Genomic DNA, 25,438 nt, shown 5'->3' on the forward strand with positions numbered 1-25,438 from the left:
ATTCGTCTAATGGTTTATACAAGGCATGAATGTGGCATTGTCGTCTTGGGAACATTAACAAGAAGCGCATCGCCCAACTCCAAAAGGATGGAGTCTTGGAATCATTTGACCTCATGCCAAATGATGAATGTGAATCTCGTGTTTTGGGCAAGATGACAAAATCGCCTTTCACTGGATCTTGTGAAAGAGGTGAACGTTTGTTGAACCTCATACACACAGATGTGTTTGGGCTATTCAGATCCACCATAAGAGATGCTAATCGGTTTTATGTAACATTTATATATGATTATAGTAGATATGTTTATATCTACTTGATCAAACATAAATCAGAAACCTTTGAAAGTTCAAAGAGTTTAAACATGAAGTCAAGAATCAATTAGGTAGGAAGATAAAAATGCTCCGATCTGATAGTGGAGGAAAGTGTCTTAGTATCGAGTTCCACGACCACCTCAAGGAATATGGAATAGTTTCACAATTGAGTCATTCTAGGAAACCATAACTTAATGGTGTGGCTGAGAGGCGTAATCGGACTTTGTTGGACATTGTTTGTTCCATGATGAGTCGAGCCACTCTTCCTATTTCCTTATGGGGGTATGCATTAGAGACACTCGCCCATATCCTTAATCTTGTCCCTACTAAAAGGGTTGCAAAAACATCTCACGAGATGTGGACATGGAAAGTTCCCTCGTTAGCACAAACCAAGATCTGAGATTGTGAAGCTTTCGTTAGATGAGAGGCTCATGAAAAGCTAGAAGCCAGAAGTGAGAGATTTATTTTCATTGGCTACCCACAAAAGTCTTTTGGATACTTGTTCTACGGACCTAGTGAAAACATGGTCTTTGTAGCACGAAGAGAAGTCTTTCGTTAGAGAGAGCTCATATACAAAGAGGACAATGGGAGTACAATTGACCTTGAAGAGATTCAAGAGTCAACCAATGAAGGAACCTTAGATGATACTAGCGGTCAACCAGAGGAGGAGACTCCTGTTGAACCCGTTGACAGTTCCTTACATCTTAGACGGTCTAGTAGAGTTAGCATACCAACTATGCTTTATGGTTTCCATATAACGTCAGATGGTGATACGTTTATCAGTGATCAAACACTGGTAAATTTGGATAAGCCATCTAATTAGAAGGAAGAAATGGCAGGCCCTAAGGGAGCCAAATGGAAAGAGGCAATGGACAGCAAGATCAAGTCCATGTATGACAATCAGTTTTGGAATTTGGTTGATCAAGAACCTGTTCAAAAGATAGTTGGTTGCAAATGGATCTTCAAGAAGAAGACCGACATGGATGGAAATATGCACACATTCAAGGCACGACTGGTTGCGAAAGGCTTTACTCAAACCCAATGGGTTGACTATGATGAGACCTTCTCACCAGTGGCTAAGATAAATTCTATTAGGATAATGCTCTCCATAGCTGCTTTTCATGATTATGAAATTTAGCAGATGGATGTCAAAACCATTTTCCTTAATGGGAAGTTGGTTGAAGATGTTTACATGAGTTAACCATAGGGTTTTTGTTGATGCAAATTTTACCAATAAAGTGTGTAAGCTTGATAAATCCATCTATAGGTTGAAACAGGTGTCTCACAACTGGAATCTTGCTTTCATGAAAAAGTAAAAGGATTTGGTTTTTCTAGAAGTGAGGATGAGTCCTGTGTGTATGTCAAAGCTAGTGGGAGTATAGTGACCTTTCTAGTATTGTATGTCAATCACATACTACTCATGGGAAACGACATTCCAACCTTGCAAGAAGTAAAATATTGGCTTGGAAAGTGTTTCTCTATGACGGATCTAGGAGAGGCAGCCGATATTCTCGGGATAAGAATTTTGAGAGATAGAATGAACAGACTAATTGGACTTAGTCAAAGTACGTACTTGGACAAGTGCTAAAATGGTTTAGTATGGAAAATTCCAAGAAAGGAGATCTACCTATTCAAAGCAATGCCAAATTTAGTAAGACTCAAAGCCCCAGTACGGATGAAGAGATAGTTGATATGAGTCGAGACCCTCCTGCTTCAGCGGTAGGATCGATCATGTACGCTATGACATTACTCGCCCTGATGTGTCCTTTGCTTTAAGCATGGTTAGTCGCTATCAGGGAAATCCTGGCAGAGCTCATTGGACAGCAGTTAAGAACATTCTCAAGTGTTTGCGAAGGACAAAGGACATGGTTCTAGTTCTTGGTGGCAGTGATACATTGAGAGTGAAAAGGTCTAGTGACACCTACTTTCAAACAGATAGAGACAACTTTCGTTCTCAATATGGTTGGGTGTTTCTATTAAATGGTGGAACAGTTACTTGGAAAAGTTCCAAGCAAAACTCAGTGGCTGATTCTACTTGTGAATCAAAATACATAGTGGCAAGTGAAGCATCAAAGGAAGCAGCTTGGTTGAAGAACTTCATCGGAGATCTTGAAGTAGTCCCAACCATTCAGGAACCAATGGAACTTTTCTACGATAATTAAGGTGTGGTTTATTTGACTAAAGAAGCGAAAGATCATGGAAAATCAAGAAATATCAACAAAAAGTACCATTATATCAAACATAGAGTAGAAGAAGGTCACCTTATTGTGAAGAGGGTATCATTGGAAGAGAATCCTTCAGATCCTTTGACGAAGACTCTGAGTAAGGTTAACCACAATCAGCATGTTAGAAGCATTGGATTAAGAAATGATATTAGGTTAATAGTTAGATGATTAGTTGGAATTTGTAAAAAAAATAAATGTAATTGACCTTTGGTGATTAAGTATTAGAGATTATTTATGAGTTTGTTTACTGCCTTTGTCAATTATTTATTCTTGTGTTTCATTTTGCATGTTTTACTTCCATAATAATTTTATTATTCAAGTTCCACAGTCGCTCATACTTTGGGAAGTAAGTAGTGAATTAAAACTGTCATGAATTGGATTGTAGATTATCCAAGGGAGTTAGACATAGCAATTGTATTCTTACAACATTCATGAGTACTTAGAAATGGAGATTTATGTATTGGATAAACCCACGCTCAGAGAGTTACTTCATGGATTATATCACGAGTAATTATGAGATGATAGTCTTATATTCTTGAAATAGAGATATATTAGTTGTAATTTACAAGTCGGTTGTGCATTTGTACTACGAAAATGCATCAGTATCATGATGTTATAAAACTCAGCGTCATGTTTGATTTGGTGAGTAAAGGATACAAACATATAAGTCAAAGTTTATTCGTTCCATTTGCCTTAACGGAAAAAGCGATATCTTTAAGCCCCTCAGTGATTTGGTGTTGACTTATAGTGTTGGGCCCAACCAGGACTCAATTGATGTGTTCAATTTGAAGTCTTATGTCGTCATCACAAATCAGAATTCGGAAAACAAAAGTTGAACAATGAGATTGATTCTAATTCATGTCTCATATCTGTATAATATCTAGTAGAACGGAGGAATATTTGATCGCTTATCTAAGTACCAATGTCTGTTTAGATTAGAGTTCGGCAGTTGCTTCGGAAAACACACTTTGATGTTTAATTTGGAAGTTGTAATTTAGTTATAGCCTTATCCAAGTGGGAGACTGTTGGATTAAGTGTCTAAGCCATTAACTAAATTATTATAAACTTAAATTATTAGCAAAGTTCTTTTAGGTTGCCCTCAAACTTAGTAAGAGATTGAAATGCTATTTGGAGAGAGAGACTGATTTATTAATTTATTATATGATTAATAATTAGAAATCAAAATAAATAATTTATTAATATGTTTTGAGAAAAATATATTAATTCGAAATTATATTGTTTAATTATAAATTAATCAGAAATTAATTGGAATTAATTTTGGGATAAATTGGAATACTTAAAAGTGGAAGGCCTAAAGGTGACAATGTTCAAAAGATTGAACATTGAACAATTCTAGAACCTCCCTTAGGGTTGGATGAATTCTAGATTGGTTCTAGATTGGTTCTAGATCGTTTCTAGAGCTTTTCTTGGGCTCTAAGGAACTTAGGGGGGGGGGGGGGGAGAAAAAGGGATAAAGTTTATCCAAGGAAACCTAATTTATCCAAGTCTCACTAGTCACCTATATAAACCCCCTTGGGGTTCATATTTTCATCACTCATAATTCCCTAAGGAATTTCGAAAATCCTTTCCCCTGTCCTCTCTCGTCAATAGCCTCCAACTGCTAGGGCTTGGGTGCGAGCCATCTGAGGCACGAGATTTCTGGTACTGGCTTTCTGAAGTTCTACAAAGAAGGAATTCAAGTTTATTTACAATAATAAACTAAAAGGTATTTTTTCTATTATCCCTTCTCCAATTTTGAAAATAGTAATGTATTTTAGGGTTCTTGAATTCAACTTGTTGTTTCAATATCATAGTGAGAACATAGATCCTTTAGGGTGTATGCGAACTTAGGGTTTTATGTTTTCTTCCAAAAATATGAGTTTTGTTATCTATAAAACCCATCATAAGTTTTTCTCACAAAAAACATTCATGTGTTGGAAGAGATTTGCGATTCAAATATGAAGAGTTAAAAAAAATTAGTTTTATTGAATATTGAGATAATAGTGTTTATATATATAAAATGTATGATGATTTTTATATATTCTTTTTGTAGAATTTGTAAGTGTTTAATAATTTTTTTATAAGTGTTGTAAAAATCTCGTCTAGGTCCCGATTAATCCCTAAGTGCTACTTGGCCCACTAGCGGACACCTAGCGATTAATCTCTGCATAGACAATGAGTGAAACAGTAGAAAATGATGAAATTTTAACACCTTAAAGAAATTCTATCACAATAGAAACTGTTTGATTAATTATTAGTGTTTTATTAATCACATTAACCTATTTTGTTATTATATTAATAATATTAATGAACTTTGTTATGATATTAGTCATATTTAATTTTTTTTAAATTCAATAAATTAACAATTAATGGCCCCCGATTAATCTCCATCTAGCCGATTAATCGCTTAACTTCAGTCCACCGACTAGCTAACGTCGAACATTTTTTACAACCTTGGTTTTTTTAATACAAATATTATAATAGATGTTTTAATATTTTTATGTTATTAAAAGTTATAGTATTTATTTTTTCATACTTTTTGTTATTAGATACATATAAATCATCGTACATTTGATATATAATTTACATAATTTTAGATGTTTCTACAAAATTATCAATTAATAATACACATCATCAATTATTTAAAACTATAATGTTAAAAGATGGCGGTTTTTTGTAAATTCAATTTAACTATATTTTGTAGACCATTAAAAGATGACGGTTTTCTATAAAAAAAATTATTATTTAAATAACTTTTTATTATTGTAAAAAAGAGTTATTTTTAGAATGTCATTTCAAATATTAAAAGATACCGTATTATATGTTTTTACAAAGTTAGTTTTTGGTGCCATATATCTAAATCGCACCCTTAAAAATGATTTTTTGGTACGACTTGTTGTAAAATGCACCATTAAACTATGATTTTTTGATGTCATATTTTGAAAATCACATCATTTAATAATCTCTCTAAAAATTTCTTTCAAAATTTTCATTTCGTGCGAGATCCCTCCAAATTTACAACTATCCCTCCAAAATCTTCACTCTTCGTTCTAATATAGATCTAAGAACACGCCCATTTTGATTATCGTAACCGCTCACTCTTTGACTGCGCTTGCTACTAGTTTGTTGCTACTTCTTCAAGCTTTCAAGATGAAAAAAAAGCTTCTCCATACCCAAATACATGCTCTCCTCCACCTATAGGTAAAAACATACAAGTTCTTTGTAATGAATCATGTATATTTCTATGTGTTTGATGGAATCTGATCTACCCTTTTGTTGGTTCTTGATTTTATGTGGGTTGTTTGCAGTTCCCTACCAAGATCGGCCTCTTGTTCATACAAGTAATCCTCCCATAGGTAAACGTTTACCATTCTTCAGCATTAGGTTTGTAACTTTTGTGTATATTGACGGAATCTGATGTATTTATGGTGTTCTTTTTTGTAGTGCTTTGCCAAAATCCATCGCCCGCTCATGTAGATAATCCACCCGTAGGTGAAAGTTTTGAAGTTTTCAGTAATGGGTGATCTTGTTATCTGTTTATATTTGATGTACTATTGTGATGATTGCTACTCACTTATCATGAAGAACATATAACGAGATTAAGAACTTTTTACACACATTTGAAAAGGAAGTTGATTCAGATCATCATTGACCCAATGACACATCATTTTTGGTGCAATTATTAATCGGTGCGGTTTTAATAGTTTTTTTGGAGCGGTTTTGGATTCTTCCGAGATTATTTGTTGGTGCGATTTTGGCTATTTTTTGGTGCGGTTCTATAACCGCACCATTAAATAAGAGTATTTTTTTATACGATATTTGTTAATGTGGTCCGATACCTGTACCGATTAATCATTTTAATCACATCAACAAATGTTTTTCTATACTAGTACCACTTTGATAGCGGGGGGGATTGGAGAGATATGAATAGGACAAACAAGAAAATTACATTGCAAAGAGCTGACACTGAGCAGAGGCCTCACTAGATTTGATGTATTCGCCGGAAACATTGTTCATGGAGGTATTGTGCCGGAAATGTCGAATAAGAGGATGAACAACAACGTGGCCCATGGGTTGGTGAGGACAAAACTTATTTGCCACGTGGTACTTTAATTTAATTTAATTAATTAAAAACCTTTGCACAAAACTCTATCTTAATCTTTTTATAGGTTTTTTCAATTTTAGCTCTTACATCACAATATTTAAACTGATATCCTAGTTATATATAGATAATAATTTATTTTTATATTTTTATCTATTAATTTATTTGACTGAATAGAAAAATAGATTTAAATATGTTTTGTAGAATTATATATCATAAAAATAAAATTTTGAAATACCGATAAAAAATTGTTGTTGTAACATACCATTTTTATCATTTTTTATTAATATATCAACATCAATTAATATTATTTTTCGAAAATATGATGTATACTCAAATATATATATATATATATATATATATATATATATATATATATATATATATATATATATATATATATATATTATGTGATGGGAGTTTTTATAAAATATGAAAATAATACAGATAAGTTGTTTAATTTAAAAAACACTTTTGAAAAAGATTAACTATTTTAGAGATTTTATAAAAATAATTTTTTGATAAATAAATATTAGTAGAAAACTAATATGCCAAAAATAATGAGTTTTAAAGTGGTTAGTTATTGAATGTTTTTTCCTATAAAAAGTATAAAAATACTATAAATAATATTTTATTTTCAACATTGCATTATTATTTTTGCACCAAAGAAGTATAACCCGCAAGTATATATTCATTTTTTAGTGTTGTATAAATTGTCAAATACATCTTTCAAACTTATTATCTTATTGTATAATTTAATTACATTTTTTTAAAAAAACTAAATATATTATTAAAATTTATAACAAAATAAGTCATTACACTTAGAATATACTTAGTTATGTTTAATAAACTAAAAATAAATTATTTAATAGTTGCCATGTTTAAATGCACACGGTCTTATTTAATAAACTAGAAGTGCATAAACATGAAATTTGAGGGGATAACAACCAAAAGTAAGATATGAATACACTATGTTGTTGTTTGTTTTTTTTAAAATCACTTCTGACCACTTATTGTTGCGCCGTGCAACACTTATCTTTCGCAACTCTTTATTTATCAGAAGACTCATGACTTAAAAACTGTTGCATATGTGATATGTGGTGCAACACTTGACCCTCTGTTTCAAACCTTTTCACACCTTAATTTAACTTTTTGCAGTAGTCTGTACAGGTTAAAAAAGAAACAGACTTTTTATTACATGTTGCAACCGTTTGGTCTCTCTCTTCTGCTACAGAGGGTTACAGAGGTGGTCCGCATACTTCAGTCATTTTCGCTTCGAAAAAACAAACAACACCTATATCAAGATATGAAACTTTAACACTATATTGATATAATAAAAAGAATAATATTAAATTTGATGTTAAATTATTTTTGTATATCAAAACAAAGTAAAAATGAAATAAAGTTGGGGGAAAATGACTTGCGAGGGTAATTACCTTTTCGTTTTGTTTACGTTTAGGTAACTTCATTTTTTTTGTATACATTTGACCATTTAACTTGTTAAATGTGTTCACATATTACCATGTCACCTGCTATAGCAGGTGACATGGTAATATGTGAACACATTTAACAAGTTAAATGGTCGAATGTGTACATAAAAAGAAAGTTGTTTAAATGTGAACAGTTTTTTTTACAAATTTCTTATTTTTTTTATAATTTCTTACAATATTTTTATGATATTTTTTTCCTACATATTTTTCTAATACAATGCTTTAAATCTTTGTTTATAATTTTTTTTAAACTTTTTTTATTTTTTCATATAATTTTAATACAAGTGTTTTTAAAGCATATATTTTATAAATGTTTTAATTTTTTCTTACAAATATTTAACTTGTTTTTTTTTTATTTTTTTTTTACATTTTCATACAATTTTTTTATAACTTTCATACATTTATTTCTAAACTTTCTTTTACAACATTATAAAGTGTTTCACAGATTTTGTTTGATAGTTTAATATTTTTTTATAACATTTTAAAATACTTTCGTTAAAACATTGTATTAAAAAAATTAAAAGCTTAAAAACTTCTAATTAAAAAGTATTAAAAAGTTGGAATAATTTTAAAACATTTACATTATATAGATTTTTTTTGTTTTTTTATTTGCTAAGTAATATTTTCTTTTTATTTTTTAAAAAGATTCTCCATACTTATTGTTACATATTTAATTTATTTAATTTTATTGTTAGATACTATTTACTTTAAAAATATTGTATATGCTTAAAAACAAACGAAAAAAATTATAAGAGGCTATATGAAGCATTTCACAAAACAAAAACATATTTATTAATTAAAAAGTAAAGTTAAAAATTGATCAATATTTAGGAAATTATGGATATTTAAAAATAACGTTTGAAAAAAAGAATACAAACAAATATGAAAAATAAAATCGCTATTAAAAGTGGGGAAAACATTTATCAGGGTAATTAACTTTTCGTTTTGATCACATTTAGACAACTTTCTTTTTTCGTACACATTTAACCATTTAACTTTTTAATTTGTTCACATATTACCATTGTCACCTGCTATAGCCGGTGACATTGGCAATATGTGAACACATATAATAAGTTAAATGGTCAAATATGTACAAAAATAAAGAAGTTACCTAAATGTGAATAAAACGATAAAGATGATTATCCTGACAAGTCATTTTCCCTAAAGTTGGATGTGATTTATATCATTTTAGTGTGAAAAATAGGATTTAGTTATAGGTTGAATATCCCAAAAGAATATGATATTCATTCCCGAACCCAACACCTCTATTATATATTCTCACTTTTATTGTGATATAGGCGTGAATGACAAAACTAGCAAGGGGTGAGTACGGTGCGATTTTTGGACCAAACTACAATCACAACAGCAACCGCAAGTTGCGATTATTTATAGTAAAAAACCGAAAATTGCGGTTTTGATTCGGTTTAGTTTTGCAGTTATTTCGGTACGATTTCGTTTTTAATTGTAAAATAAGGTGGTATGGTTTTGCGGTTAAAACGGTGCGGTCTGTAGCCATGCTGAAATGAAAATGAAAGATACAACTAATATGTGTAAATCTGCGATGTAAAGAGAAGGATAACACATTCTGCAAAACATTCATGAGGTGAAAACAGGGGATAACACATTTCGTAAAACATTCATGATTCTTGTATATTGTATAACACACAACAAAATTAGGGGGAGTGTTGAGTAAATTCACATTCTAGTGGCTAATCACCCCGTGAAACAAACAAAAATTTTACTCAAGTATTGCATAAAGGATTTTGTTTTTTTGACAATATTTGTATTAAATAAATAATATATAAATTCAATATAAATATTATATAAAATATAAATTCAATATATATAATAAATATATTGCGGTTATTCGGTTATCATGGTGCGGTTATACAGTCTAAAACCGAACCGCACAAAATTTTGCGGTTTTTTTATAATTAAAAACTGCACCATCGGTTTTATATTCGGTTTCGGTTTTTCGGTTATTTTGCGGTTTTTCAATCTCCATTCTTGGGTTATTTTGCGGTTTTTTGGTTTTCGGTTCGGTTTTTGCTCATCCCTAAAACTAGCTGGTAGATGTACATTTTATTTTGTTTAATTTTAAGTTTTGTAATTAATTTGTTAAATATGATTATAAAATTATATTATTAAAATAAATTAATTTTTCAAATAAATTAATTCTATTATAAATATTTTTTTATACATTTCAGAGGACTTTCCATTGTAGAAAAATCTTCTATATCATACCAAAAAACCTTATTTACAAGTTAAATAGACATCATAAAACAATAACTAAAACATTATATATATATATATATATATATATATATATATATATATATATATATATATATATATATATATATATATACTGTTAGGACCAGGATCCTCAACTATCTCAGGATCCCGACTATTACCATTATTATTATTTACTAACATTTATAATGGTTATGTTTTGTTCTTAATTAACACATGTGCAGAAATACTCAAGAGAAAACTTATTCTCAACAGAGTGTTGTCTCAACTATGCTAAAGACCTGGAATACCAAGTCAAACAACGTTCACAAAGTTGGTCATAGAGGATCCCGGGAATATCAGACATCTTGTTAGTTGGTTTAGACTATAAATTGACACATGTATCTCGCACACGACACACTCCACTTACTCTTAGCTTACTATATGAAGTTTTTCACTTGTTCTTACCGAAATACTCTCTATATTCATCCTTTTATATTAATAAAATCATCAAGGCAGGTGATCATTATCACCTTCCAAGGTTTTGTGTCGGAGATCCTAGCAAGGATCAAGGGCTTTCCTTGTAAACAATCGTGTCATTCTCTTTACCTTTCTCTATTGCACAATTCGAACATCACAGCCTCTCATTCAATTTGGTTGATTTATACTTGTGTAATTTTTGACCAAAACAATTTGGCGCCCACCGCGGGGTCGTGGTGTTCAAAATCCTCGAAAGATCGTGTCTACACAACCGATTCTTTATTCATCCTCCGCTCCTTCTATTCCAACCAAAAACCTACCACCTCCTCTGAGTGGACCCCCTGGTCAGAGGAAAGTGCCAGATACTTCCAAGAGAAACACCCCTCTGGTCACTAACCAAGGAAGTTTGGGATCTTCAGAACTCTAGGATTCGACTGCTCCGGTCACTACTGCTGAACTCTTCGCTGTGATGAGGAAAATGGCGCAACAGATGACCCAGCAACAAGATGACAATAGAACACTACTTAGAGAAGTGGAGAGGATGAAGGCAGAATTTCAGAGATCCCAGGAAACGATGCCCACAATTGTACAACCAAGGATCCTGAACTTCGACAATGCAGGTGCCTCAGGAAATCAACAGGGGAACACAACTCCTGCTACTGTTCCATCACCTTGGGGGACAACTATGAACAATCAAGCATCTATGATCAATGATCTCGATGAGCCTCTCAATACTCCTAGAAACCTTGATTCTAGTAACTTCTTAAATAATAATACTATCAATACTAACTCCATGAATGTTGATGTTGGAATAAGTCCAAACATAGCTAGGGAACTTCAATAGTTGAGACAGATGATCTCAAGCATACCCGGGGTAGTTCAACCCATACCAGAAGCATCTCCAACAAGTCACAGGATCTCGAGATTTACTCCTGCGATAGCCGATACCGAAGTTCCTAAGCGCTTCCACACTCCTAGCATGAAGCCTTACGATGGAACTACGGATCCTAAAGAGCACGTAACACAATACCGAGAAAGGATGGAGATTATTCCCATCCCAGTGCACTTGAAGGAAGCTTGCCTATGCAAAGGCTTTGGTTCAACCCTCACGGGATCAGCTCTTAAATGGCTGCTAAACGTTCCTCCCTATTCTATTACTTCATTTGCACATTTAGTCAATATTTTCAATAACCAGTTTTCTTGTAGCAGAACCTTCAAGAAGATCAATAGTGATCTCTATCGGGTGGTTCAGGATCCTAAGGAACGACTTAGGGATTTTGTTAATAGGTTTAGCAGGGAAGCTCTAAGCATCCCCAACATTGACATGAAGACTGTTGTGGAGGCCTTCAAGATGGATCTAAGGAAGGATTCACCCTTGTATGAAGATCTCGTGATGACTCAATGCAAGAGATTGGACGAAGTTAGGTGCCGATCATTAAGGTTCATAAGGCTTGAAGAGGATAAAGAAGTCCAGAAGAGGAGCAACCCTTCAAGTCAATATGAGAATCCCAACAAGAAAGTCGAATCCTCAGCCCCAAGATCCTACAAATCGAAGCCATATTCCAAACCAGATCATCACAAGGTTAATGCCCTCGAAGATAAAAGAGAGGAAGAAGAGCCACCTAAGATCACTGACTATTGTTTTTCTGTGGATGTTTCAGGTTTAATCCATTCTATGCATGATCTCGGAGACAAAGCAAGGTAGCCAAATAAGGATAACAAGTCCACCAGTTGGAAAGACAAGTCCAAATGATGTGCTTACCACGAAGATTTCGGTTACATGACGGAGGATTGTATAGCCCTAAGAATGGAGATCAGCTACCTCATTAGCAAAGGGCATCTTAAAGAGATCCTCGGAAGAAAGAAAGAAAAGTCAAAGGAGAACAACCAGGATGGTCACAAGATCCCGGAGAAACCAGGATCTTCACCCCAAACTCCAAGATAATTAACGTTATCTCAGGCAGATCTAACATTTGTGGTGCTTCTTATTCTCAGGCTAAAAGACACGCCAAGGTCTCTAAAACAAAAGAGGAGGATAGACCATGAAAGAATACCTCGGTTAGCAATGAAAAGGAAATCACGTTTAACGAAACGGACAGGGAAGAGATCCAGGATCCTCACCATGACGAACTCGTGATAACACAGTACATTGCCAACTACTTCGTCAGAAGGATCCTTGTTGACGGAGGATCCTCGGTCAACATCATGTTCTTGGACGCACTAAAGAGGATGAACATCCCTAGATCAGAGATAATCAAAAGATCCTCAGTCCTCATAGGATTTAGCTGAGAAACGAAACACACCATCGAGGAGATAAAGCTACCAATATACATAGATGGGGTAAACTTTATGCAAGATTTATGTGTTATTGACACCTTTGTTGGGTTTTAAGTACTATAACACTCATATGGTGCACATACAACCCTAGATGCTTTGTATCTAAGTTTTCTCTAATTATACATGCAATTTCATTTTCCAAAGCATATACCCTAACTAGCATGCAATTGGAGATGTACAACATAAAAAACTAGTTAGAAGAATACTTCTTATTTGTAGCTTGTAGTTCTTGGCCTTTCAAAAGCTTAGCACCTCAAATGTGATGCCTCTAATGTGTTAAAAACAACAAAAGTAAGATGAGGCTAGGAAGCACAAAATCGGTTATGGTTCTCCTTTAGGATGCCTTAGCCAATTTTAGGTGTTAAGGGGTAACTTTTATAGTGTGGCATTGCTAGGGTTTTTTCCATGCAAACCCTAATTCACCATGACTCTTCATATTTCTTAGGCCCTTTGGATTAAACCTTCATGGACTCTCATATAGGTTTAGCCCATCCCTAATCAACATGGATCATTAGCCCAAACTATAAGTGTTACTGATTTACTTAATCAGTCCCCGCAAATTTAATATGTCTCTTTTGTTCACTAAATTAATTCCAAATTAATTCTTGATCAATACTAATTAAATAATATGATTTCTCAATTAATATTATTCATATAATATATTAATAAATCACAATTAACCTCTTTCTCAAATATCCATCCTGTCAAATTGCTCTGGTGAAGGCAACCCAAAAGGACCATGCTACTATCGGGTCAAGTACATACCAATTATAGTTATGGGCTTAGACACATAATCCAACAGTCTCCCATTTGGATAAGTCTAATAACAATAACTGCCAGTGTAACTTCAAAAACCGATTAGCAATCATAGCTCTCAAAAGCCGTTGTCGAACTCTGGCCTAGTCAATGAAGCGCCCTTTAGATAAGGGATCATACAATCCTCTGTTCTACAAGATATTGTGTGGACAAAGACATTGAATAAAGTCATACTCATTATCCAACAGTTTGTTTCCCGATTTCTGATTTGTTTGACATAGAACTTAATTGAACACATCAATTGAGTCCTGACCGGGCCCGACACATAAGTCAAAACAAAATCATCGAGGGGCCCAAGATATCGCTTTTAATCCTCTTAGGATAAAAGGAACAGATAAACTTCGACTTATAAGCTTGTACTAACTATTCGTTAAATCACACACAACAATATGTTTTTTAACATCAAGTTACTGATGTGTTTTCGTATTATCAATGCACAACGAACTCGTAATCAACAACTCATATATCTCCGTTTGAAGACTATACAATATTATCGTCTCACAATCACTCGTGATGAATTCCATGAAGTGATTCATGTGAGCGTGGGCTTAATCCAATGCTCAAATCTTATTTCAAGAGCACTCATAAATGTTGTAGCAAACTTTTGCTATGTCTAACACCTTAGACAATCTTACAAACCCATTCATGACAGTCTAGCCTCATAACCTACTTCCAAAGTATGATCGAATGAGGATAGTTTGAATAATCTTATTATTCTGGAAGTCAAAACATGCAAAAGTGAAACAATAGTAAACAATTGACACAAGATAGTAACTTTATTTATAAATAAAACTCATTTTATTCAATCATCAAATGTCAATTACATTTTAGCTATTACAAGTTTCTAAATATCTATCTAATCACTAAAACTAATATCCTCCTTCAGCCCGATACTCTGTTGGATTTGGTGTCTAAGCCCATAACTATAACTGGTATGTACTTGACCCGATTGTAGCATGGTTCTTTTGGGTTGCCTTCACCAGTGCAATTTGATAGGATGAATTTTGAGAATAAGGTTATTTATGGCTTATTAATATATTATGTCACACCCCCAAACCGGAACGGTGAAAACTTTCGGGGTGGAGGACTTCATGTACAGTATCACAACAATAGCATGATAGTAATTCAAAGCAAACACAACCATTACATTGAATATATATATATATATATATATATATATATATATATATATATATATATATATATATATATATATATATATATATATATAAGGTATTTACATATGTTTGATACATAGTTTGTATACAGCAAAAGCATAACAAAAGTATAAAAGACGCGACTCTAAAAGCTCTGTCTTCTCAAAAGCCTGCGGGTGTACCTGTCTACCGGTTCCCGGAGAATACAAGCGGTTTTGAAAGAGTATCAACATTTAAGCTGGTGAGTTCATAAGTATGTTTTTGTAATGAAAACCTGACTGCGAATCTGTAAATGGTTAGCATGTTCTCAAGAAAATCCAATATTTTCTTTAGTAATGAAAAGTAGTCTTAACCCTATGACCAAAATGTACGTTCGTTACTGTATTCTATACTAGTATATGAAAATGCTAGTTTGTATGCCTGTTTACCACCAGTTGTATTTTATAGTGTGTTCTGTATGAAAACCCTGGCTATCACCAGTAATGCATAATATGTCCTGTATAAAAACTCTGGCTATCACCAGTAATGTATAATATGTTCTTTATGAAAACCCTGACTATCACCAGTATGTAAACCTTTGTATGAACACCTTTGTATGTAAACCTTGGCTATCACCAGTAATGTATAATGTGTTCTGTATGAAAACCCTGTCTATCACCATTATGTAAACCTTTGTATGTAAACCCTGGCTATCACTAGTAATGTATAATGTGTTCTGTATGAAAACCCTTGTATGAAAACCCTGGCTGCCACCAGTATGTATAGTAGTTTTATTACTTAAAATAAAAGCATGTATTTGTATTCCATGGAATCCTCCAGTTGTAGTGTATGACAGTTATATTAATGAAAATAAAACTATTTGAAGAATTGAAATCATGTAAACAAATTGTTAGTTTATATTGTTGTGAGTTTGGTATAACCATGCTTGATATGACCTAGTGACCTCTACGACGTTCTTCAGGCGTCGGATGTTATGACATTTGTCACCCCAGGCATGCCTGCCTAACTTTAGCTAGCAGTTCAGGTGTGGGATTTTCAGTCCCGAATAGATCTATTCACAAATCTCACGCTCTCCCTCCAGGAGACTCTGGTTATACTGTGTTAGGATTTAGTTCCGTACCCCGAAGGGTACAATTGAAGTAGTGCCTCACAACCCGGTATTAACTAGCTTACGTGTAGTGTTGTAGTGTTCTCTTGTACTTGAAACTGTAGGTATACTTGTAGAGTAAAAATAATTATACTTAAATAATTATTTGGTATTGTACTCTTGTTTTCAGAAAATAGTATTGTATGCTATAAACTATATCTATCATAGTTTATATGTTTGTTAATGTATAAGATCTGGATTTGATAAAACCGTGTGTTGAACCCCAAACTATACCTATTATAGTTTGCATGTATGTTATGTATTCGATTCATGTATTGTACTGAAAACTTTGCAATTATGATTGAATGGTGAAAACTTCCTTTATGCTCAGCATGTTACAAAAGTGATAAAATATCTAAATATTTTATAAAATGTAATGATCTCTTGGTTGTATCAATTGCATAAGTTTTAATTCTGTTGAAATTCTTTGTATACGAACACAAAATTTCTTTGTATTTTGCTTGTATTCCCCCTGAAAACGTTAAAAACAGTAAAAGTGTAGGGGTATGAACTCACAGTTGATTATGTGCACGTGCTCGACAGCAAAACCGGAAAGAGGATCCTCGAGTTGGAGTACGCGGAATTAATGGTATCCTAATGATAATTAAACACATAATTGTATTTAAATTAGCGAATCCATTAATTAAAGTGTTAGAAAACACTTGCTTTTGGGTTAGGAATGTTACCGAGACTTGTTTGATGTGGAAAAAGAGAGTTTTCAGCCAAGGTTCACGGATCAAGGCTGTTTGCGGCCGTGAACTGGGTTTGCGGCCGTGAACTAGGTTTACGGTTGTAAACTAGGTTTGCGGCTGTGAACTGGTTTGCTTCTGTGAACTGGTTTGTAGCCTTTGAAGATATGAAGGCTGTTCTTGGTGTTTTTGGTGAAAATATGAAGATTTGAAGGTTTGTTCTTGATGTTATGAATGTTCTTGGGAGATTCTTGGGAGCAACTTGAGAGAATTTTTGGGTGAAAAAGATGAGAAATGAAGAATCTCTCCGGGAAAAACCTTTATACCGGTTGGGTTTACGGCCGAAGATGGATTCTCGGTGGTAAACGGGTTTACAACCCAGTAGTTTACTGTCGGGGGTTTACAGCCCAGGGGTTTAAGGTCGTAAATGTCTGGCTTGAACGAGTTTGCTGATTTTTCTAGTGGTTTTGGTTCCGAAAACTTATATAATCTCTAATTATATATTTTAGATTATTTTCTAACCCATAAGAACTTAACGGAATAAATAAAATTCGAAATTTTATTTAGTGGAATTTGAGTTTTCTTGACCAGAAAGTATCAGGTTGTCACATCATCCCCACGTTAGAGGGAATTTCGTCCCGAAATTCTAGAATGAATACAATTATGGACTAGGGAAAGAGATATGGATACTTCTGTTGCATCTGTTCTTCTCGCTCCCAAGTGAATTCGGGTCCCCGCTTGGCATTCCAGCAAACTTTCACTATCGGGATGCGACTTTGTTTCGTTCGTTTGACTTCCCTATCCATGATTTCGACTGGCTCTTCCACGAAATTAAGACTCTAGTTGATCTCGATTTCATCGAGTGGAATCACAAGAGTCTCATCGGATAGACACTTTTTAAGGTTTGACACGTGGAGGACGGGATGAATGTTGCTAAGTTCTTGGGGTAACCGGAGTTTGTAAGCTACGGGAGCGATCCTTGCGAGGATCTCGAATGGTCCAATGTATCTTGGATTTAGCTTTCCACGCTTTCCGAAGCGTATCGTGCCCTTCCAGGGTGAGACCTTCAACAGGACGTAGTCACCAACCTGGAATTCCTAGGGTTTTCGTCTTTTGTCGGCATAGCTCTTTTGTCTATCTCTGGAGGCTTTTAGTCGTTCTCAGATTTTCACGATCTCTTCGGTGGTTTCTCGAATGATTTCATGGCCAGTGAGAGTGCTATCAGGGACTTGACCTCTAGCTAGCTGCGTGTCACCCACCTCAGCCCAGCACAGAGGAGATCTGCACTTACGGCCATAGAGGGCTTCGAAAGGGGCAACCTTAATACTAGTGTGATAGCTGTTGTTGTAGGAGAACTCAACTAGGGGAAAATGGGTATCCCATGACTTGCCAAAGTCGATAACGCACGCTCTCAGCATGTCTTACAGGGTTTGAATGGTTCTCTCACTCTGCCCGTCCGTTTGAGGATGATAAGCTGTACTCATGTCCAGCTTAGTTCTAAGAGCCTTCTGCAGTGACTGCCAAAACCGCGAGTTGAATCTGTTATCTCTGTCCGAGATAATGGATACAGGCACCCTGTGCAGTCGTACTATCTCTTGGATGTAGGTTCTAGTCAGTCTCTCCATTTTGTATGTTTCCTTGATTGGCAGGAAGTGGGCAGATGTGGTTAATCTATCGACGATTACCCAAATGGTGTCATGACCACCCGATGTCTTGAGCAACTTGGTTATGAAGTCCATCGTAATCTGCTCCCACTTCCACTCAGGTATTTTTGGTTGTTGAAGTAAACCTGAGGGCTTTTGGTATTCTACCTTGACTTTGGCGTAAGTTAGGCACTTGCCCACGTAGGTAGCAATCTCTGCTTTCATGTTGGGCCACCAATATAGTTTCTTGAGATCCAAATACATCTTATCTAAACCTGGGTGAACATAATATCGAGTTTTGTGGGCTTCATTCATGACCACCTCTATGTAACCACCAAACCTTGGTGTCCAGATTCGGTCCATTAAATAACGAACCCCATCACCCTTGATTTCAAAATTCTTCTCCATTCCTCATAAGGCTTCATCTGCCACATTATCTGGCTTCAAGGCTTCTAGCTGAGCCTATTTGATCTGTGTGGCCAGATGCGAATGGATTGTCATGGTTAGTGCATTCACCCTACGACTTGAGTACTCCTTTCGACTAAGGGCATCCGCTACCACATTGGCTTTACCGGGATGATAGCGAATTTCGCATTCGTAATCATTGAGTAGCTCTACCCATCGTCGTTGTCTCATGTTAAGTTCTTTCTGATCAAAGATATGCTGAAGGCTTTTGTGGTCGGTGAAGATAGTGCACTTTGTACCATACAGATAATGACTCCAAATCTTTAATGCGAAGACCACTGCTCCCAACTCCAGATCGTGAATTGTATAATTGACTTCGTGTGTCTTTAGCTATCTCGAGGCATAGGAAATAACCTTTCCTCGCTGCATAAGTACACAACCTAGCCCTGATTGGATGCATCGCAGTAGACTACGAAGTCTTCTGTCCCTTCAGGAAGAGACAAGATAAGTGCGCTGCACAGGGCTTGCTTCAGAGTCTAGAACCCAGTGTCTTGCTTCTCTCCCCAACTAATGGTTACACCTTTCTGAGTTAGGGCGGTAAAAGGCTTAGCAATCCTGGAGAAGTTTTGGATGAACCTGTGATAGTAGCCAGCAAGTCCCAGAAATTGACAGATCTCTGTGGGCGTTCTCAGTGCTGACCAATTCTCTATTGCCTTATTTTTGGATGGGTTCACGTGTATGTATTCTTCGCTAACCACGCGACCCAATAAAGTTACCTTCCTAATCCAAAATTTACACTTAGAAAATTTCGTGTAAAGCTTTTCTGCTCTCAGTGTTTCTAGAACTTATCTTAAGTGTTGGCTGTGTTCTTCCTTGCTTCGTGAATAGATAAATATATCGTCTATAATACTATCATGAACTTGTATAGAAATGGGCGGCACACCCTATTCATCAGGTCTATAAATACGGCAGGTGCGTTGGTTAGACCAAAGGGCATCACTACAAACTCGTAGTGTCCATATAGAGTTCGGAAAGTTGTCTTAGGAACATCACTCTCCTGGACTCGTAGCTGATGGTACCCTGCTCTCAGGTCTATCTTTGAAAAATAGCTCGCTCCCTGAAGTTGATCGAAGAGGTCATCGATTCTGGGAAGAGGGTAGTGATTCTTGATAGTGAGTTTGTTGAGCTCACGGTAGTCTATGCATATCCGGAAAGATCCATCCTTCTTCTTAACGAACAAGACTGTGCTCCCCAAGGTGAGAAGCCTGGTCTAATGAATCCCTTGATGAGCAGTTCCTTAAGTTGGCTGGATAATTCCTGCATTTCCGCTAGAGCTAGACGATACGGGGATTTGGCTACGGGGGTACCTCCAGGGATTAAGTCGATTCGGAACTCGACTTGGCGTTCGGGAGGAACTTCTGGAAGATCCTCAGGGAAGATATCGGGATAGTTAAAGACTTCGGGGATGCTCTTGAGGTCTTTAAATTCTTGATTTTCGTCTACGACATGGGCTAGGAATGCGTGACATTCCTTTCACATGTATTGGGCTTTAATACACGAAATGATACGAAGGTTCGTGCTGAGTTTGTCGCCATAGATAACGAGGGCTTCGCCAGATGGCAGATTGAGGCGAATGGCTTTTTCATAACAAAGAATATCAGCACGAATGGGGCTTAACTAATCCATGCCAATGATGACATCGAAGCTTTTTAATGAGACCGACATGAGATCAATGGAAAAAGAGTGGTCGTTTAGAGTAAGAGTGCATCATATGAATACGTCGTTAGTGCTCTCTTTCTTTCCGTTAGCCATCTCGACGGTAAATGTTTCGGTTAGAGGTTGGGATTTGTGCTTAATTAGGTGTTTAAATGCATGACTGACAAAACTCCTCTCCACACCACTAAAAAAAGAATGCATGCATAAGAGTTGTCGAGGAGGAACGTACCCATAACTACGGTGGGATCAGCTACTACCTCCTCTTGGCCCATAGCTAGAACTTTCCCCGTGTTGCCAGCAGTTGTTGTCTTCGGCAAATTCCTCTTGTAATGCTCGGTTTCTCCACACCCATAGCAAGTTTGGCCTATTCCAGCTCCAGGTTTTTGGTTGGTTGGTTGTGCTGGTGTCTTGCAAAAACGGGCTGTGTGCCCCTTTTTGTTGAAATTATTGCACTACATCTCACGGCAGGGTCCGTGATGATGGAAGTTACACTTATCGCACCTTGGGAGGGTTCCAGCATATCTACTGGCAGGTGCTTGAGCAGTCGGAACAGCAGCAGGAATGGTAGCAGCGTGGACTGCCACTGTCTGTTTCTTCTTAGCGGGCTCTTGTGAAGGCTGGCCCTTGCGCTTGTTCCAGAACTTTTTCTTTCCACCTCTCTCTTTACGTGGTTCGGTAGCAGCTCCTACAGGTTCATGACTATCCTCGTGATCTATCAAGGTCTGCGCCAGACACTTGGTGCTGTCTAAGGTGAGAGGTTTAGCAGCCAAGACGTTCCCTTGAGTTGGGGGTGTTAATCCCCATATGTATCTCTCAACTTTCTTGCTTTCCGGGGTGACCATCCCGGGACACAGAAGAGCCAGGTCGCTGAACCTAGCAGTGTATGCAGTGACGTGGGAACCTTTCATCTTGAGATTCCATAACTCTTGTTCCAACTTTTGCATCTCGCCCCACGGGCAGTATTCAACAAGCATCAATTCCTTTAAATTCTCCCAACTCATGGCATTGGCAACCGAAAGAGTTAGGGATTTGACTCGGCTGTTCCACCAAGTTAGTGCTCTATCAGTGAAGGTGCATGCGGCAAATTTCACCTTGCTTTCCTTGGGGAACGCACAGATCTCGAAGATTGATTCGATTTTCTCGAACCCACGGGTTAGAGCAATGACACCTCCATTGCCGTCGAAGGACTTGGGCTTCGCGTTCATGAAATCCTTGTAGGAACACTCCTTCGGGTGTCTCTGGCCACCATCGAGGTTAAGGCGATGGATACCACTACCCGATCCGCTAGTACTACTAGAATTTATCTGTGACATAGCGGCAGCCACAGCGGATGTAACTGCTGCTTGGAACACAACAGGGTCGAACTGAGGAGGTGGCGGCGGTGGAGGATTGTTGTTCTTTCGGTTGGACTTCTTCTTCGGAGGCATCTTTCTCTAAATAATTTATGAGAAAACGAAGATAAGTCCTCTACAGTGGTCAGAAGTCAGGTGATATTGAACAGTGGATATCTTATCTTGAAAGTTATAGTGTTCTATCAAGCGATTTATAGAGGAAGTCTACTAATACAAGTAAACAATCGCTAGAAAATAAATAGCAACACTTGGAATGAAATGTCTACAATGTGTTTGGCTCTAGATAAAATACTCTTATAGTATTTTAGGTTGTGTGTTCTGTTCTATTGATCTTTTTGTATGGAGTTTGGTAAGTTTTAGACTTGCTGCAACACCATTATCACTCCCAAACACATGTTGGTCATATCTCAAATAAATATAGTTGATCAGGCTATATTTATCCCAGATATGATTACATAACTGCCCAGGTTTGACCGCAGTGTCCAACATCTAAATACTTTTGTTTTGTTCTTGTTCTGATAATGTTTCTAGTATGCATGTATACTTGTATACTTCTTATAAAATACTTAGATTTTAAAAGTATAAATTTAGTTTAGAGCGCTTTGGCCCCTTAGTATTTATAGTTGTATATCATGTAAGTTTTGATATACTTAGTTCACTATAAACAATGCTCTGATACGAATCTGTCACACCCCCAAACCGAAACGGAGAAAACGTTCGGGGGTGGAGGACTTCATATACAGTATCACAACAATTGCATCATAGTAATCAAAGCAAACACAACCATTACATTGAATATATATAAGGTATTTACATCTGTTTGATACATAGTTTGTATACAGCAAAAGTATAACAAAAGTATAAAAGACGCGACTCTAAAAGCTCCGTCTTCTCAAAATCCTGCGGGTGTACCTGTCTACCGGTTCCCGGAGAATACAAGCGGTTTTGAAAGAGTATCAACATTTAAGCTGGTGAGTTCATAAGTATGTTTTTGTAATGAAAACCTGACTGCGAATCAGTAAAAGGTTAGCATGTTCTCAAGAAAATCCAATGTTTTCTTTAGTAATGAAAAGTAGTCTTAACCCTAAGACCAAAATGTACGTTCGTTACTGTATTTTGTAGTAGTATATGAAAATGCTAGTATGTATGCATGTTTACCACTAGTTGTATTTTATAGTGTGTTATGTATGAAAACCCTTGCTATCACCAATAATATATAATATGTTCTGTATGAAAACCCTGGCTATCACCAGTAATGTATAATATGTTCTGTATGAAAACCCTGGCTATCACCAGTATGTAAAACTTTGTATGAAAACCTTTGTATGTAAACCCTGGCTATCACCAGTAATGTGTAACGTGTTCTGTATGAAAACCCTGGCTATCACCATTATGTAAACCTCTGTATGAAAACATTTGTATGTAAACCCTGGCTATCACCTGTAATGTATAATGTGTTATGTATGAAAACCCTTGTATGAATACCCTGGCTGCGACCAATATGTATAGTAGTTTTATTACTTAAAATAAAACCATGTATTTGTATTCCCTGGAATCCTCCAATTGTAGTGTATGATAGTTCTATTAATGAAAATAAAACTATTTGAAGAATTGAAATCCCGTAAACAAATTGTTAGTTTATACTGTTGTGAGTTTGGTATAACCATGCTTGATATGACCTAGTGACCTCTACGACGTTCTTTAGGTGTCGGATGTTATGACATTTGTCACCCCAGGCATGCCTGCCTAACTGTAGCTAGCAGTTCAGGTGTGGGATTGTCAGTCCCGAATAGATCTATTCACAAATCTCACGCTCTCCCTCCAGGAGACTCTGGTTATACTGTGTTAGGATTTAGTTCCGTACCCCGAAGGGTACAATTGAAGTAGTGCCTCACAACTCGGTACTAAATAGTTTACGTGTAGTGTTGTAGTTTTCTCTTGTACTTGAAACTGTATGTATACTTGTAGAGTAAAAATAGTTATACTTAAATAATTATTTGGTATTGTACTCTTGTTTTCAGAAAATAGTATTGTATGCCATAAACTATATCTATCATAGTTTATATGTTTGTTAATGTATAAGCTCTGGACTTGATAAAACCGTGTGTTGAACCCCAAACTATAGATATTATATTTTGCATGTATGTTATGTATTCGATTCATGTATTGTACTGAAAACTTTTCAATTATGATTGAATGGTGAAAACTTCCCTTATGCTCACTATGTTACAAAAAGGATAAAATATCTAAATATTTTATAAAATGTAATGATCTCTTGGTTGTATCAACTGCATAAGTTTTAATTTTGTTGAAATTCTTTGTATAAGAACACAAAATTTCTTTGTGTTTTGCTTGTATTCTCCCTGAAAACGTTAAAAACAGTAAAAGTGTAGGGGTATGAACTCACAGTTGATTATGTGCACGTGCTCGACAGCAAAATCGGAAAGATGATCCTCGAGTTGGAGTACGCGAAATTAATGGTATCCTAATGATAATTAAACACATAATTGTATTTAAATCAGCGAATCCATTAATTAAAGTGTTAGAAAACACTTGTTTTTGGGTTAGGAATGTTACTGAGACTTGTTTGAAGTGGAAAAAGAGAGTTTTCAGCCAAGGTTCACGGCTCAAGGCTGTTTGCGGCCGTGAACTGGGTTTGCGGCCATGAACTAGGTTTACGGCTGTAAACTAGGTTTACGGTTTTAAACTAGGTTTGCGGCTGTGAACTGGTTTGCGGCTGTGAACTGGTTTGCAGCCTTTGAAGATATGAAGGTTGTTCTCGGTGTTCTTGGTGAAAATATGAAGATTTAAAGGTTTGTTCATGATGTTATGAATGTTATTGGGAGATTCTTGGGAGCAACTTGAGAGAATTTTTGGGTGAAAAAGATGAGAAATGAAGAATCTCTTGATATCGACTAACCATGCTCAAAGCAAAGGCTACATCAGGGCGAGTACATGTCATATCATACATGATCGAGCCAACTGCGGAAGCATATGGTATTTGAATCATTTTTGCTATTTCGGCATCGGTACTCAGACTCTGAGTCTTACTCAGTTTTGTATTGCTCTGGATTGGTAATTATCCTTTCTTAGAATTCTCCATGCTGAAACGTTTCAACACCTTGTCCAAGTAGGTACTTTGACTAAGTTCTATTAGTCATTTACTCCTATTTCCCAATATCCTTATCCCTAGAATGTAAGCAGCCTCCCCAAGGTCCTTCATAGCAAAACACTTCCCAATCCAGGACTTAACATCCTGCAAAGTTGGGACGTCGTTTCCTATGAGCAGTATGTCATCTACATACAATACAAGAAAGCTAACTATACTCCCACTAGCT

This window comes from Lactuca virosa, chromosome 7, assembly GCF_052849685.1.
Source record: "Lactuca virosa cultivar CGN04683 chromosome 7, Lactuca_virosa_CGN04683_v6, whole genome shotgun sequence".
NCBI lineage: Eukaryota > Viridiplantae > Streptophyta > Magnoliopsida > Asterales > Asteraceae > Lactuca > Lactuca virosa.